Source organism: Canis lupus, chromosome 7 (assembly GCF_003254725.2).
Source record: "Canis lupus dingo isolate Sandy chromosome 7, ASM325472v2, whole genome shotgun sequence".
Classification (NCBI taxonomy): Eukaryota; Metazoa; Chordata; class Mammalia; order Carnivora; family Canidae; genus Canis; species Canis lupus.
In genome coordinates this window covers 73,200,491-73,216,016 of record NC_064249.1, presented here as the reverse complement: position 1 = coordinate 73,216,016, position 15,526 = coordinate 73,200,491, and the positions used below count along the sequence as shown (strand labels likewise).

The 15,526-nt window shown below is 39.4% G+C and overlaps 1 protein-coding gene across 1 annotated transcript in view; it reads left to right on the top strand.

The window, feature by feature from the left end:
* Positions 1-15,526, top strand: part of LAMA1 (laminin subunit alpha 1) — a 155,526-nt gene that overhangs the window by 27,691 nt on the left and 112,309 nt on the right. The window lies entirely within an intron of this gene.

The window sequence follows — 15,526 nt, the reverse complement described above, 5'->3', positions numbered from 1 at the left end:
CTGTCTGTGAGGTTGAGAGTAAGCTGGAGTGATCCAGCACTTCTGTGAGCAAGCCTTTAGTGTGAGCCGGCAAAGGCAAGGTATAATTGACTCCGGCCACACCTGTGTCCTCTTGCTTTGCTTCAAGACCACATAGGAGAATGGAGAGAAACACAGTCTGGGTCCTGCTTGTCTTGATATTTCTGGGAAAAGGAAAGAAATCTGAGTGGATAGAAGGAAAAGAGAGACAGCAGGTATTTTGGAGCTATTGTCAACATTTCCCATTTGAGTTCTCCAGAGAAGCCATGGCATGATATTCTCATTTATTTCCATTCAATTTCTCTCACATTAGAACTCACCAATATCATGTTAAATATCAGCTGAAAGAGACAAACAGTTGAAATATGTCCCGTAGGATTGAAATAGGCATTGTGGAAATTTAATGGCGAATAATTAAAATTCTTTGAATAAGTGATAGTTTTAAAAATGTGCAGGATTTTAGGTAGAAGACAAGGCAATGCTGTGTATATTCACGTACAAAGAACTTCTGTTCTCTAATAATAACAGTAAACCAGGTAGCAAAATGTGAAGCTCAGAAAAATTTTTTTCCCACGTTTTGGTTCATAGTATCTATTTGAGTAAAACAACACTTTCAATTGTTTTCAGCCCTATGTCTTGAAGTAATAGGTCACGTCTTCATATTTCTCCCTTAAGAAAAAGTCTCCCTAAAGAAAAAGAGAAAAGAGTGCCCCTTTTGGCCTGATCTTTGTTTTTATTTCAATGGTGAGAATGTGTCTGCAGGAGATTTTGGTTTTCCCAACACTTTTTCTGTTTATTTTCCTTTTTTGAGGGAAAAAATATAGCCATTTTCACCATCAGGAATGTGGTATTATATGAGTTCAGAGCCAAACTAACAGCTGGACGTTTTACATATAGATTTCAGATTCATGTTAGACTATCATTTATCTTGCCGTGTGTCACATTTGACTTCACTCTGAAGGGAACTCTTTTGCTTTAGGTTGAGTTGAGCCAACGTGAGGAATTCCAGGGACATGTCAGTTTAAGGTCTTTAAAGGCATATCTCAAAAATAGGCATGTACACATAGTTATAGGCCTCAAGGTAATTTCTAGCATTTTTAGATAAGCTTCCAAATTAAGATTACACAAACTAATTGGTACTCTGAAATGTCTAGTATCAAATTTTTGTCATGCTTTCAGTTTTTTAGAAAGTGCATTTTGCTTGTATCTGAACAAATCTCTCAGATTTATTTATTCAGCCTTTCTGTTATGCACATTTTTTAATATGTAGAAACCATACTACAATGAGCATGCATGTACCCACCTCCGGAACTCAGAGATTGTTAAACATTTTGCAATGTTGATTTCATCTTCCCAGTTTCCACATGAATGGCAGTCATTGTGATATTGTACCAATATAAGTTTTCTGTATCTTCAAAAAATAGAGATTTGTCCTGAATGGGCACCATGCTATTAGCAGCCCCAACAAAATTAACAGCAATTTCCTAATAATAACTATTTTACTGTCTGTATTGAATTTTCCCAACTTATTCACCAACGTCTTCTGTAGCTGTTTTTCTTTTTCAAACCAGGATCCAGAGAAACCTGATCATTAGACTTCTTAAATCTCTTCTATTTTGAATTTCTCTCTGCCTTTTTTTTTTTTAAAGGAGATTGAGTTTTTAAATAGTCTAGGCCAGTTGTCTTGTAGAATTTGCCACCATCTAGATTTGTTGGATTGTTTCATTGTGGTCATGTTAACATGTTCTTTTATGCCCCCTATTTCCTATAAATTAAACTCAACTGTAAAGACTTAATTAAATTCCAGTTAAATAATTTTTGACCAGATCATGTGATCTACGATCCTGGCTACCTCTGTTGCTCCCAGGGCTGGTTGTTCCACTAGTAATGAGGCTAACCTGTGTAGGTATTGACAGCCGATCTATCCCTTGTAAAGTTATCTAGCCTCCCCCCCAACACTTCACCCTTGTTTCCTGGGTCTTACCAACATTCAGCTCTAGAGCTTGGCTAAGACTTCAGATGACTTTTTTCCCTTGTCACAATCTGTATGTTTCCATGAAAAAGCCAACCATTATCCAGCTACTAGTTAATTTCTAGATAATACACTCCATGAGGGCAGGGACCCCTGGCTGTATTCTTCCTCTTGCTCCTCTTCTCTTTCATTTTCCTTGCCTGCTAATGTTTACAGGGCCCTCCTTTGTTCCCTCTTGCACACCCAGGCCTCAGCAGGGATTAGGCTCTGACTGGATAATTGCACTGTGAATCCATGCTTTGTTCCCACATTTCTCTCTGCTTTTTTGTTCACAGCCTGATTAAAAGATGATGGTCAGTAAACAGGCCTTTTGACTGCTTTGTTTCACTTCTGTAAAAATGTAAATTCCATGATACAGATTTCTTTCTTTTTTTTTTTAATTTTATTTATTTATTCATGAGAGAGAGAGGCAGAGACACAGGCAGAGGGAGAGAGAAACAAGCTCCCTGTGGGGAGCCCAATGCAGAACTTGATCCCAGGACCCCAGGATCATAATGTGAGCCAAAGGCAGATGCTCAACCACTGAGGCACCAGGGTGTCCCTATGATACAGATTTCTAAAGTAAAATTGTAGATAGACCTTAATATCTTCAGGAGTCATAACAACTTCATATTGTAACTTATTTATTAAGTCACATATTCATATTCATGTGACTTAATTAATATGTCAGCTCCTGAGGTTTTATGACCGAATTATCAGCTTCATTCTCTGTTGGCAAGTGCTAAAGACTTGGATCCCATTCCTGATTCTTGAGTGGATGGCCTTGTTGGAGTTGTGGCAATTGTAGCCTCCATGTATTGTTTTTGGTTACATGAAAGATAAACTAAAGAAATGAGAAAAAGGGGTGTTATCAGAAAGTCCATAAATGTTGCCTGGTTTGCAAAAGATTTAACTACACACTATTTGCTTTAGTAACACATTACCAGAGGAACAATTAGATTTATTTTTCACTTCTTTAAAATAATGCCTGCCATTCATTTTGGCATAGAGTCACAAAATTTCTGAATTTACACTGTTAGATATTTAGCAATATCTTACTCTAAAAAACAATGCATGGGAGTTAAATGAGTGTGGTATTTTTGTCTTAAGAAAAATAAATCTTAAGAGTCATTCTAACACAGGTAATGCTAACTTGTTAAGTGGAACAGAGTACTGCTCACTGTCAAGTGAGTTCATAGCTTGCTCTTTAGCACTACATCCCCTGAATTGAGTCAGGGATCTTTTGTGACAACTTAAAATTGTAGAGAAATCACTCTGAGTGAGAGATAGCATGCACATTTGATGGACCTTGACTTTAATGGCTGTCACCATTCTTTTAGGTGCTGCTAATGATATGAAAAATGTACTCATTATGATAGAATTTCTCAATTGAAGAACCTGAGGATTTCCAGTTTGAGGCACACTACTTTCAAAGTTAAGACACCAGACAGAATCTTTAATCGTAAGGAAATTTGAAAATCAAAATCACGGTGAGATACATAGCTATTACAAAAACAAAACAAAACAAACAAAAACACCAAAAAAAAAAAAAAAACCCAAATCAAAACAAAACAAAAAACAAAAAAACAAAAAAAACCACCCGAACAACAATAACAACAAAAAAAACAACCAAACAAAATACCCCCAGAAACAAAAAAATGGGAAATAATCAGAGTTGGTAAGAATGTGGAGAAATTAAAATCATTGTGCATCGCTGGTGGGGATGTAAAATGGTACAGTGCTGTGGAAGATAGTATGGTGGTTCCTCAAAAAGTTAAACCAAAAATTTCCACATGATCCAGCAATTCCATTTCTAGATACACACCCCCAAAGGAACTGGAAGCAGGAATTCAGGGAGATACCTGCACACCTGTGCTTATAGCAGCATTATTCACAATCGCCAAAAGGTGGAAGCAACCCCACTGTCTGTCAGTAGTGAATGGTAAACAAAGATGGTATGTAAGTAGAATGGAATATAATCCTGCCTTCAAAAGAAAGCCAGTTCTGACATGTGCAACAACATGGATGAAACTTGAAAACATGCTAAGTGAGATAAACCAAACACAGAAGGACAAATACCATATGATTCCACTTACATAAAGTACCTAAAATTGTCTGAGAAGAGTAGAATGATGGTTGCCAGGGCTGAGGGGAGGAGGGAATGAGGAGTTCACGTTTAATGGGTGCAGAGAGTTAGTTTGGGAAGATGAGAAAGTTCTCGAGGCAGATGGTGGTGAAGCTTGCACAACGATGTGAATGTACTTAATGCCACTGAACTTAAAATGCATAAGATGGTCATTTTTTAATGTTATGTACATTTTACCACAGTTTTTCAAAGTTGGTATACTCTGGCATCCATGCCGTTTTGTATCAGTCCAGGTCCATCTACTCAGGAAAACAGAAGCCACATGAATTATTTAGAGGGATATGTGTAGCATGAAGAACAGGTTAAAGAGCGTTGGAGAACTAGGGAAGAGAGTACCAGGGTAAATCAGGGATGCTGAAGGCTGAGGGGGAACCGTGGGGGGTTATTCACACGGAAAGGCTTAGAGGAGGATGCCCCATCTCCTGTCTCCCCTGCTCCAGCCTTCCGGCCTCCTGCTAGTCCCTCCACTCAAAGCCCCACAGAGCAGAGTATAGAAAGGTGGATTAGCTGCAATAATGCTATCATGTATTACATATTTATTATGAGTGTTACATCATCAAATTCTCATACTCATGCAGTGAGTTTGGTCCTATTATTCTCTCCTTTTGACAAATGACACAACTGAGACTCAGGTAATTCAGGTAACTTGCTCAAGGGTAGGATGCCCTGAGGTTCGAGAGCCTGGGCTCTGTCTGCATCACTGGGCAATCCCACCCCTTCAGCTGAGATTTTTGACGTATATGATAGTGTCCTGGTATTTTATTTAACCTTAGAGCATGAGCATTTCCAAACATAACTAAAACTCATTGTTACATAATTTTTAAAGTTGCAATAATAATTTTCTACATGGCTTACCCATCACTTGCAGAGGAATTCTCAGCCTGACACCCTAGTTATTTTCTGTTATGGGTAATAACTTGAGCTTTCGATTAAAAGGGATTGACCTCAATGTATGCCAATGATGTAATGCAGTGAATGCATATCAGTTTCAACGTTCATGTTGCAAGTTTGTGGTTAGTTTTATTTTGCGTTTTGCATTAAAAAGGAATGTTTATCACCTGTATGTATATAGGAATCTATACTTCATATATAAGCATGTCTATATAATGTGTATGAATAGGACTTACACAGTTGACCCTTGGACAATGTGGGATTTAGGTTACTGACCACCTATGCAGTTGTGTATAATCTTTGACCTCCCAAAATTCAACTACCAATCTGCTGTTGACTGGAACCCTTCTAGAAATCACATTCAATTAACACATATTTTTATGTTATATGTATTATATACTGTGTTCTTAACAATCAAATGAGGTAGAAAAAAGAAAATGTTATTAAGAAAATCATAAGGAAGAGAGAATACATTTCTAGTTCTGTACTGTATTGCAAACAAACCCATATATAAGTGAATTCATGCAGGTCAAACCCATGGTTTTCAACAGTATATAGTATATAGGTTATATATAGTATGTGTATGTAATGTGTATATATTGTATATAATGTATATATAATGTATGTAATATATAGAATTTAATATTACAGAATTTAGAATGATACGGAATTTAGGAAGGTAGTATTGTGGAATTATGTATAGTAGGTATAGGATCTATATATGGCACATTGAATCTGGATATGTGAATATACAATCTGTATATCACATATTCATATACAATGAACATATATAGGAATGTATATATATACATACACATGATTATAGGTTATAGACTACACAGCATTTTTTTTTCTTCATCCATGTTCTTTTTATCTGCTCTCCCCAACAATCCTGGAATATAGATGGTCTCCTCTTTAGAGGGAAGCATATTGAAGCACATAGTGTTCAGTGGCTTGCTCACGGTCCTGTGGCTCTATGTGCTGAAGCTGGGATTGGACCAGGACTTCTGGCTCCTTCCCCGCTATGCTGCACTGTCTCACCTCATTTGTTTCTGATCTCCTGTCACCATTTTCCTCTGCATGATGGGGAGACTGGCCAGATCTCTTACAATCTCCTCCTATTTGGGATGGTTCACATTCTTCCTCATCTCTCCTCTTACTCTCTTTGCTCACGTTGCTGCTAAGCGGGTCATTTCCCTGCAGTGACTGATAGATCTGGGGTGCTACCCACCGTGTAGTTTTCAGCCACGAAGCAGGGAAATGAATCAATGGTTTGTATCCTCCTTTGAAAGTGTTTAAACCGGGGTGGAAAGTTTCACTGGGGGTGGTCAGATTTGTGAGTTAAACTTGGTAATGTTCCTTTAGAAGATAAAATATGTTTCGTAGAAAAGGAAATGTTTCCTATGGTGCTGAAAATAAAGCTGCCTTTTGAAGCAGTGCTTTATTTTCTGTGTAGGTTTAATTAGGAAGTAGCACTTTGTTGTGGGAACATAATCACAGAGAGGCCTTTGTTTTATACAAACCTTGAGACAATAGCTGCTTGTTTGCTGGGTTTTCTAAAACCTCATTAATTTGGATGTTTGTTGTTTTTTCCCTAAAATTTCTGAAAAACGGACCAGAACTAGATTGAGGTTTATCATTGTGTCATCCAGATAGAAAGTGTTTGCTAAGCACGTTGACAGGGTAAGTAAGAAAAGAACAGACAGCTTTCACAGTCTAAAGACAGAAAATCTTGAAATATTTTTAAAACAAGAATTGCATGTAAATTGGAGCTTCTCATTACAAGCGAGTCTCGGCTGTTCATTAGAAGAGGTCAGGCACAGACCCTTCTTGGAGAGCTTGTGTGGGAGGAATTACTGTTACCGTATCCTTGTACGCATTCAAAATGATTCATTCTGTTTCAATTTTCTGTTACTTTATACTGGTCCCAACCAATTTCAGATACTCAGTTTTTCTTGAATTCGGTGAAAAGAATAGATTGGGAGAAATCTTAAGCTTTCCATTGTGATTTGGAAGTGAGCCGCACCACATTCTTGTCCTTCAGACATTTTTATCTTTGTCGTCCTGTTCTCTGCAAAGCTGCATCCCATAGAATCCCATGTATCCCATAGATACGTCTTTCTTTTGTGTTCACATTTTTATCTCATTCTATTGTTTCATACACAATTTCTCCAGTTATCTGTTGCATATCTATTGTGTAAGAAATCACTGCAAACGCCTACGACTTTAAACAGCAGCATTCATTTTATATCTATCCCAGTTTCTGTGGGCCAGAATTTCAGGAAGCGCTTGCTTGAGTTGGGCCTATGCCTAAGATTGCAGTCCACGGAGGTTGCAGGGGGGCAGCTGGGGGCTGGCCAGTCGCTCCCTTCATGTGATCTCAGCTTCTTGGAGTGATGTCTCCACGTGGCCTGGTGTGGGCTTCCTCCAAGCATGGCAGCCTTAAGGCAGAGTGCCCGTATGGCGGTTCAGAGCTCCAGCACGAGTGTTCCAGAGAAAGTGGCAGAGGTTGTGTTCCCATGTAGACCTGGCCTCCAGAGGGACGCAGTATCACTTCCCTGCTCTGTGGGCCACCCAGTCACTGAGGGCAGCAGAGATTCAAGTAGAGGAGATGGGAAGCAACTGAGGCCTGCCAGTGAAGGAGGCATGGACAGTTGGATACCTGTAAAATCACCACTGCCTCATTCTTCTGAAAATGGCTCTCTCTGAGGGGGTTCATTTGCCAGCCTCCCAGAGCTTATCCTGAGGGACCACGCCCTTAACTTTAGGAATTCCAAAGAGCTAAAGGATCAAGTGGGGATACAAGTATTGTACCTTAAATTGTCCAGTGTTTGTGACCAGTGAGCTGAATAGATTCAAATAACTGAGGTCAGGCTTTAAGAACTATGTGGACTTTCGTTTCTTAACAAGAGTTACTTTTAAGCTTTAAATGATAAAGCTTTATCATCAGTAGTTTGCAAAACAGTCAAGCATAAACATTTTTTCATTTAGCACAGTTTTGTTTCCCATTCCCCCCCTCCACTTTTTCTGTTCTGAATGGCAGAGGACTGGCCTCACTGTTACATCTAAGTCAACAGAGCCCCTTAGACTGAGCCTTGGGAAAGATTCTGGGAAATCAGCAAAGATAGTTTCTGGACCCTATCAAAATATACTTCTTTGTCCCCAACTGTTTTGGCTTCAAAATAAGGAATTTTTTTTTTTTTTGTATATGTATGGAAAGAAAGAGAGGTCTGTTCTGAAATCATTATTTCTTCCTGTTGTATCAAAGCTAAAAAAAGATGTTTTAATTCCTGAAGAAATATTTCTTTGAAAAATACAGTGCAGTTGGAATCCATTGTAGCATTTGCTCCTTTTTTTTTTTTTTTTTTGCTTAATGTTCTGCTCACATTGCAACATCTTTATCTTTCAAAAGCTGTAACAAATATAAAAGCAAAGTAGCTCATAAATACCTCAGCTATACCCCAAAATAGCTCTTGTGTTTTTAAGGTCTTCAATCGGCCTTTTCTCTATGCAGAAGTGTCTTTGACATTGACATAGAAGCAGATATTTTTTTAAATACAAAAAAATACAAGAAAAAAAGTTTTTATTTTTAACAATTTTTTTTTAAGTAGGTTCCAGGCAGAGGGTGGAGCCCAGTGCAGTGCTGGAACTCAAAACCCTAAGATCAAGAACTGAGCTGAGCTCAAGAGTCAAAAGTTCAACCTACCAAGCCACCTAGGTTCCCCATAAGAAGAAAAAGTTTTCGAAAAATCACTTGTGATTCTAATTACCAAGAATTATGATCTATTCCATCAACTCTGAGGAACACTGTACATTTTTAATAATTCATGATCTCTGCTTGTTGGGTGCCAGTCTCGAGATTCCTCGATGAACAAGACAATGATGACCATCTGGGGAAAGCCCTTAGCTCAGAGAAAGTGTACCACAAACAGTAGCTTCCTTATAAATGCTGGTTATTATCACTTCCACTTCAACTGTTATGTAAGGCTGAGCCTGGCCCTCAGGCCTGTGGTCTAGTGGCAGACCTCTTTGGTCTAGTGGTGTAGGTTGAACAGAGGTTAAGCATGTTTGGAGAACACAGGGGAAGGGCAGCTTAGGAAATTGGGGAGACAACCCAAAAGAAGAGAGTGAAGGAGGGGAGAGGAGAGGTATACAGCAGAGCAGCTAGGGAAAGGCATGTTTATGGAGCTGAAATAGCACATCCAGTCCTATAATAAAGGCCTTCTTTCATTTTTCCTGTTGATTGAGATACATTTTACACACCATGGTATGCACTCATCTAAAGGTATAATTGGATGGGTTTTGATAAATACAGACACCTGTGTCAGCTGCAGCCTTATCAAGATACAGACCAGCTACAGCATCGCCTCCTGTCCTTTCCCGGTCAGCAGTCCACCTGCCCCTCCCCGTCCTGCCACCAGGGAAACCACTGTTCTGAATATTTCTCCCTTGAGATCAGCTTTGCCTGTTATATAATATATAAATGGAAGTAAATGGTGTGTCGTTTTGTGTCTGGCTTTTACCATCTGCTGTTGCTTGTAAGAGTGGTTTGTTCTTTAATTTCTAGGTATTTCATTTCATGAATGTAACAACATTTGTTTCTCCATCCTCTTGTTCTGTTTGGGTTATGCCAGTTCTTTTTATCAGTGCCTATTTTATATAATTTATTTTTTATTGAGATGTGTTGACAGATAACATTGTAAGTTTGAGATGCACAGCTTGTTGGTTTGAGACGTTTATGTATTGCCATATGTTTACTAGAGTAGCATTAGCTAGCCCCTCCTATCATGTCATGTAATTTTCATGTCTTTTTTTGTGTTGGGAACAATTAAGATCTAGTCTCTTAGCGACTTTGAAGTTTGCTATGTAGTATTGTGGACCATAATCACTGTATTATGAATTAGATCCAAGAACTTCTTTATCTACTAGTTGCTATCATTTTTGGCTGTTATAAATAAAGCTGCCATGAACATTCTTACAAAAATCTTTTTCTGGACATGTTTTTATTTCTCTAGGGTCAGAATTGCGTAGCCAAAGGATATGTCAATATTTAACTTTATAAGACATTGACAAACCACTGTCCAGAAGATGTCTTTGGGTGAAAGTCTCTTCTCTCTGGAATCACTCTCCTGTGCTGCCTGCTGCCCAACATTTTAGAAGCACTCTTTTATATCTTTATCCAGTTTTCTAGTTGTTTACTCCTGGAGGGTCAGGCAGGACCAATTTCTTCTTTATGCCAGCATCTAAATTCCTGCAACAATTTTTTTTAAAGATTTTATTTATTCATTCATGAGACACACACACACACACAGAGAGAGAGAGAGAGAGAGAGAGAGAGAGAGGCAGAGACACAGGCAGAGGGAGAAGCAGGCTCCATGAAGGGAGCCTGATGGAGGACTCGATCCCAGGTCTCCAGGATCACACCTGGGCTGAAGGCGGCGCTAAACCACTGGGCCACCAGGGCTGCCCAACCTGTAACAATTTTTATTGGCAGAATAATAGGTCACTATTTGGGCACATGATAATTTATTCAACCTGTTCCCATTGTTGGACATGCAAGGTGTTTCCAATTTTATAAAATCATGCTGCAGCAAATATTTGAGTATTTTTGTGACTTCAGTGCTGATTATATTTTCATGTACATTCAAGAAATGGGATTATTGGGTCAAAAAGCTTAAACATCTTCCAACTATGATCTGCCTTATTTTTTTCAAAAATATTGTTCCCTTCTTTATAGATTCAATGACAGTGAATGGAGGTGTGTGTCTCACAGCCCCTCAGGGGCACAAAGATTTTCTTTCAAAGAACTAGCTCCTGGTTTTGTTGATCTGTTCTACAGAGTCCTGTTTTTTTTTTTTTTTTTTTGAGTTCTGTTTTAAATTATCTCTCTTCTCCTGCTTGGTTTAGGCTTTATTTGCTGTTCTTTCTCCAATTCCTTTAGGTGCGAGGTTAGCTTGTGTATTTGAGTTTTATCCAATTTTTGGAGGGAGGCTTGGATTGTGATGTGTTTCCCTCTTAGGGCCGCTTTTGCTCTATCCCTAAGATTTTGAATGGTTGTATTTTCATTTTCATTAGTTTCCATGGATCTTTTTAATTCTCTAATTTCCTGGTTGACCCATTCATCTTTTAGTGGGATGCTCTTTAACCTCCATGTGTTTGAGTTTCTTCCAAATTTCTTATTGTGATTGCGTTCTAGTGTCAAAGCATTGTGGTCTGAAAATATGCAGGGGACAATCTCAATCTTTTGGTATCGATTGAGACCTGATTTGTGACCCAGTATGTGTACTATTCTGGAGAAAGTTCGATGTGCACTCGAGAAGAATGTGTATTCAGTAGCATTCAGATGGAATGTTCTGTATATGTCTGTGAAATCTGTCTGGTCCAGTGTAACATTCAAGGGCCTTGTTTCTTTGGTGATGTTCTGCTTAGAAGACCTGTCATTTGCTGAGAGTGCCGTGTTGAAATCTCCTACTATTAGTGTATTATTATCTCAGTATGTCTTTGCTTTGGTTATTAATTGATTGATATACTTGGCAGCTCCCACATTAAGGGCATAAATATTCATGATTGTTAGGTCCTCTTGTTGGATAGATCCTTTAAGTATGATATAGTGTCCCTCTTCATCTCTTGCTACAATCTTTGGGATCAACTCTAATTTATCTGATATAAGGATGGCTACCCCAGCTTTCTTTTGAGGACCATTTGAATGGTAAATGGTTCTCCACCCTTTCATTTTCAGGCTGGAGGTGTCCTTAGGTCTAAAATGAGTCTCTTGTAGACAGCAAATGGATGGGTCTTGCTTTTTTATCCAGTCTGAAACCCTGCATCTTTTGATGGGATCATTTATCCCATTCACTTTCAGAGTAACTATTGAAAAATATGAATTTAGTGTCATCATATTACCTATTCAGTCCTGTTTTTGTGGATTGTTTCTTTGGGCTTCCTCTTTCTTTTACAGTCCCCCCCCCTTAATATTTCCTGCAGAGCCGGCTTGGTGGTCACATATTCTTTCAGTTTCTGCCTATCCTGGAAGCTCTTTATCTCTCCTTCTATTCTGAATGAGAGCCTTGCTGGATAAAGTATTCTTTGCTGCATGCTCTTCTCATTTAGTACCCTGAATATATCCTGCCAGCCCTTTCTGGACTGCCAGGTCTCTGTGGAGAGGTCTGCTGTTAATCTGATATTTCTCCCCATATTAGTTAAGAATCTCTTGTCTCAAACTGCTTTAAGAATTTTCTATTTATCTTGAAATTTGCAAGTTTCACTATTAAATGTTGAGGTGTTGAACGGTTTTTATTGATTTGGGGGGGGTTCCTCTCTATGTCTTGGATCTGAATGCCTGTTTCCTTCCCACATTAGGGAAGTTCTCGGCTATGATTTGTTCAAATATATTTTGTGGTCTTCTCTCGCTCTCAGTCTCTTCTGGAATCCCAATAAGATGTATATTCTTCCTTCTGAGACTATCATTTATTTCCCTATGCCTTTCCTCGTGGGCTGTTAATTGTTTTTCTTTTTCCTCAGCTTCCTTCCTTTCCATCAACTTGTCTTCTATGTCACTCACTCTCTCTTCCACCTCATTAACCCTAGCAGTTAGAACATCCAGTTTGGATTGCATCTCAGTTAAAGTATTTTTAATTTTGGCCTGATTAGATCTCAATTCTGCAGAACAAAGTCTCTAGAGTCCTTTACGCTTTTTTCCAGAGCCACCAATAGCTTTATTTATTTATTTTTTATTTATTTATGATAGTCACACACAGAGAGAGAGAGAGAGGCAGAGACATAGGCAGAGGGAGAAGCAGGCTCCATGCACCGGGAGCCCGATGTGGGATCTGATTCTGGGTCTCCAGGATCGCGCCCTGGGCCAAAGGCAGGTGCTAAACCGCTGCGCCACCCAGGGATCCCACCAATAGCTTTATGACTGTACTTCTGAATTGAATTTCTGACATCAAATTATAATCCAAATTCTGTAACTCTGTGGCAGAGAGTATTGCTTCCCATTCTTTCTTTTGTGTTGTATTCTCCCTTCTAGTCATTTTGTCCAGTTGGAGTGAGCTGAGTCAAAAATATCAATCACGACCTAAATAAAATACACCCTAGATGATTCCGAAGAGGTCAGAGACCAGAAAATAAAAGAAAAAGAAGAGAACAAAATAAAGCAAAAGGACCACTAAAGTGAAAAACAAATTTTAAAACAAAGTAGTAAAAATAAAAAAAAAAGAAGGGAAAAAAATAAAAGAGAATAAAGGGGGGGTGGAGATGGTGGTGGTGAGGAAGTAGCAGTGGAGAGAGAATATAGTCACCCTGAGGGAACTTAGAGGGTGAGCCTCTTGGTTCTGAGTGTATTTTGTTTTGTATGTTAGAAGATGCTCAATCCCAAATTTATGTAAACCAGCAATACTTATATAAAGACCTAACATTAACCACAAAACTATAAATATTTTTAAGATAAAAGATGGGGGCAGAGTGGGAAGAAAGAGAGAATATCGTCTCACCAAATGAACCAACATTGGTGTTCCACTTGGTTTTGGTTGTATTTTGGTCATGTGTTAGAAGGTACTAACTTCCACTGTTGTTAAACAAGACAAGACAGAAAAAAAATATTTTGTATATCTACCAAAATTAAATTGAATACTTTGAAGGGGATCTAGAAGTGAAAACTATAATATCTAAGACACATAATTGTAGAAATATGAAAGTCAAAAAGGAAAAAACTTAAAAATGAAGAGTTGGTAAAATATTGTAATTAAGGTAGGAAAAGAGAAAAAATATTGGAAACTTTAAACCTGATATAAAAATGAGTCATAATGAAGAAAGAAGAAAGAAAGAAAGAAAGAAAGAAAGAAAGAAAGAAAGAAAGAGAAAGAAAGAAAGAAAAGGACCCTCTAGTTCTATATACTATTTTCCCTCAGTCCTGGAGCTTTCCAGTGCTGTTTGTTCAATAAACTCGCTTTCCCCTTGTTCTTCCAGCAGTTCTGGGGGAGGGGTCTGCCGCGCTGATTCTCAGGTGTCAGTGCCTGGCGGGGGCGGCCCAGGTGCTGGGCTCAATATGAGCTGTTTATCCTGTGAGGCCTTAGTTCCCTAGAGTCCCCATCTCTCCCAGGTGCAAGGTGAAATGAAGAGAAGAACAACAAAAAAATGGTGGCGGCCAGATTTCCAGCTCTGGAGTCAGGCTCCCTGCGAGTAACTACCCGCAGTCTCCCAGTCCACACTGGCCGAGACGCTCCTAGGGGAGTGCACTGATCTGTACAGCTTGGGGGCACCCAGCGGCAGGAAAGTTCTTGCTTTCCTGTGCCCTCACCGCTTCTGCCTGTTCCAGGGGGAATACAGGATCCCCAGCTTTTTCTGCTTTAGTACCCTTGGATCCAGGGCCCTGTGCAGCTGGACCCGCGCTCCCAGGGACCACCTCTCCCGAAGGGAAGGGAGGATAGCCACCTCCCTCCATTGCTGGACTCTAGGGTAAAAGGATCTCCGGGGCCAGCCTGTGTAACCAGAGGGCTTTTCTCAAGTGCCCCAGAGGGCTGCAGTGCTCCATCCCTTTACCAAGATTGGACCGCAGTTTGCAGTGAGCTTTGTCCCGGGTGCCCCTAGTCTTAAAGTGTCTCCGAGGATCTTGATGCTTCATGGCCCCTCCTGTGACTTTGCTCAGTTTCCCTGCTGAGCACTTTTCCATCAGGGGAAGCTCAGGTGCAGATGTTTTTTTTTTTTTTTTAAGATTTATTTATTTATTTATGATAGACATAGAGGGGTGGGGCAGAGACACAGGAGGGAGAATCAGGCACCATGCCAGGAGCCGGATGCGGGACTCGATCCCGGGACTCCAGGATCGCACCCCGGGCCAAAGGCAGGCGCCAAACCGTTGAGCCCCACCCAGGGATCCCCTCAGGTGCAGATTTTTAAAGTTCCTGCTTGTCCAGGGCTGGGCTTTCGTTCCCCAGAGGCTTTCACCTGGCTAGTTCCCCTCCCACATTTTCTTTCTTTTTTTTTTCTTTTCTCCTTCCTACCTTGTTAGAACCGAAAACTTTTTTCTCTGTAGCCTTCCAGCTGTTCTCTCTTTACATCTCAGGTCAAATTCGTAAGTGTTCAGGATGTTTTGAAAGATTTGTGGGACCAGATGAGTTGAGGACCCTACTCTTCCACCATCTTGCTAGTCTTCTCATGTGCTTTTTGTGATGTAACATGTATTTATTGATGTATGTCCTGTATTAGACATATATTTGGGAGTGTCAGGTTGATTTCAGATGCTTAAACTGTTTATTTCTTTCTTGTCTATTATCTTCACATGGATAAATTATGTCATGATTATTAATCTCTGTGGGAGCAGTCAAGTTGCTTGTAACATGGTGGTGACATTTTTAGATATTTGCGTATCAATGCAAGAGGCAGGATATAATTTTCATATTGTAACAAAAGAGAAAAAATGGAATTGACTCTAAATATCATTGTTTTGAGAGGTGCCAGTT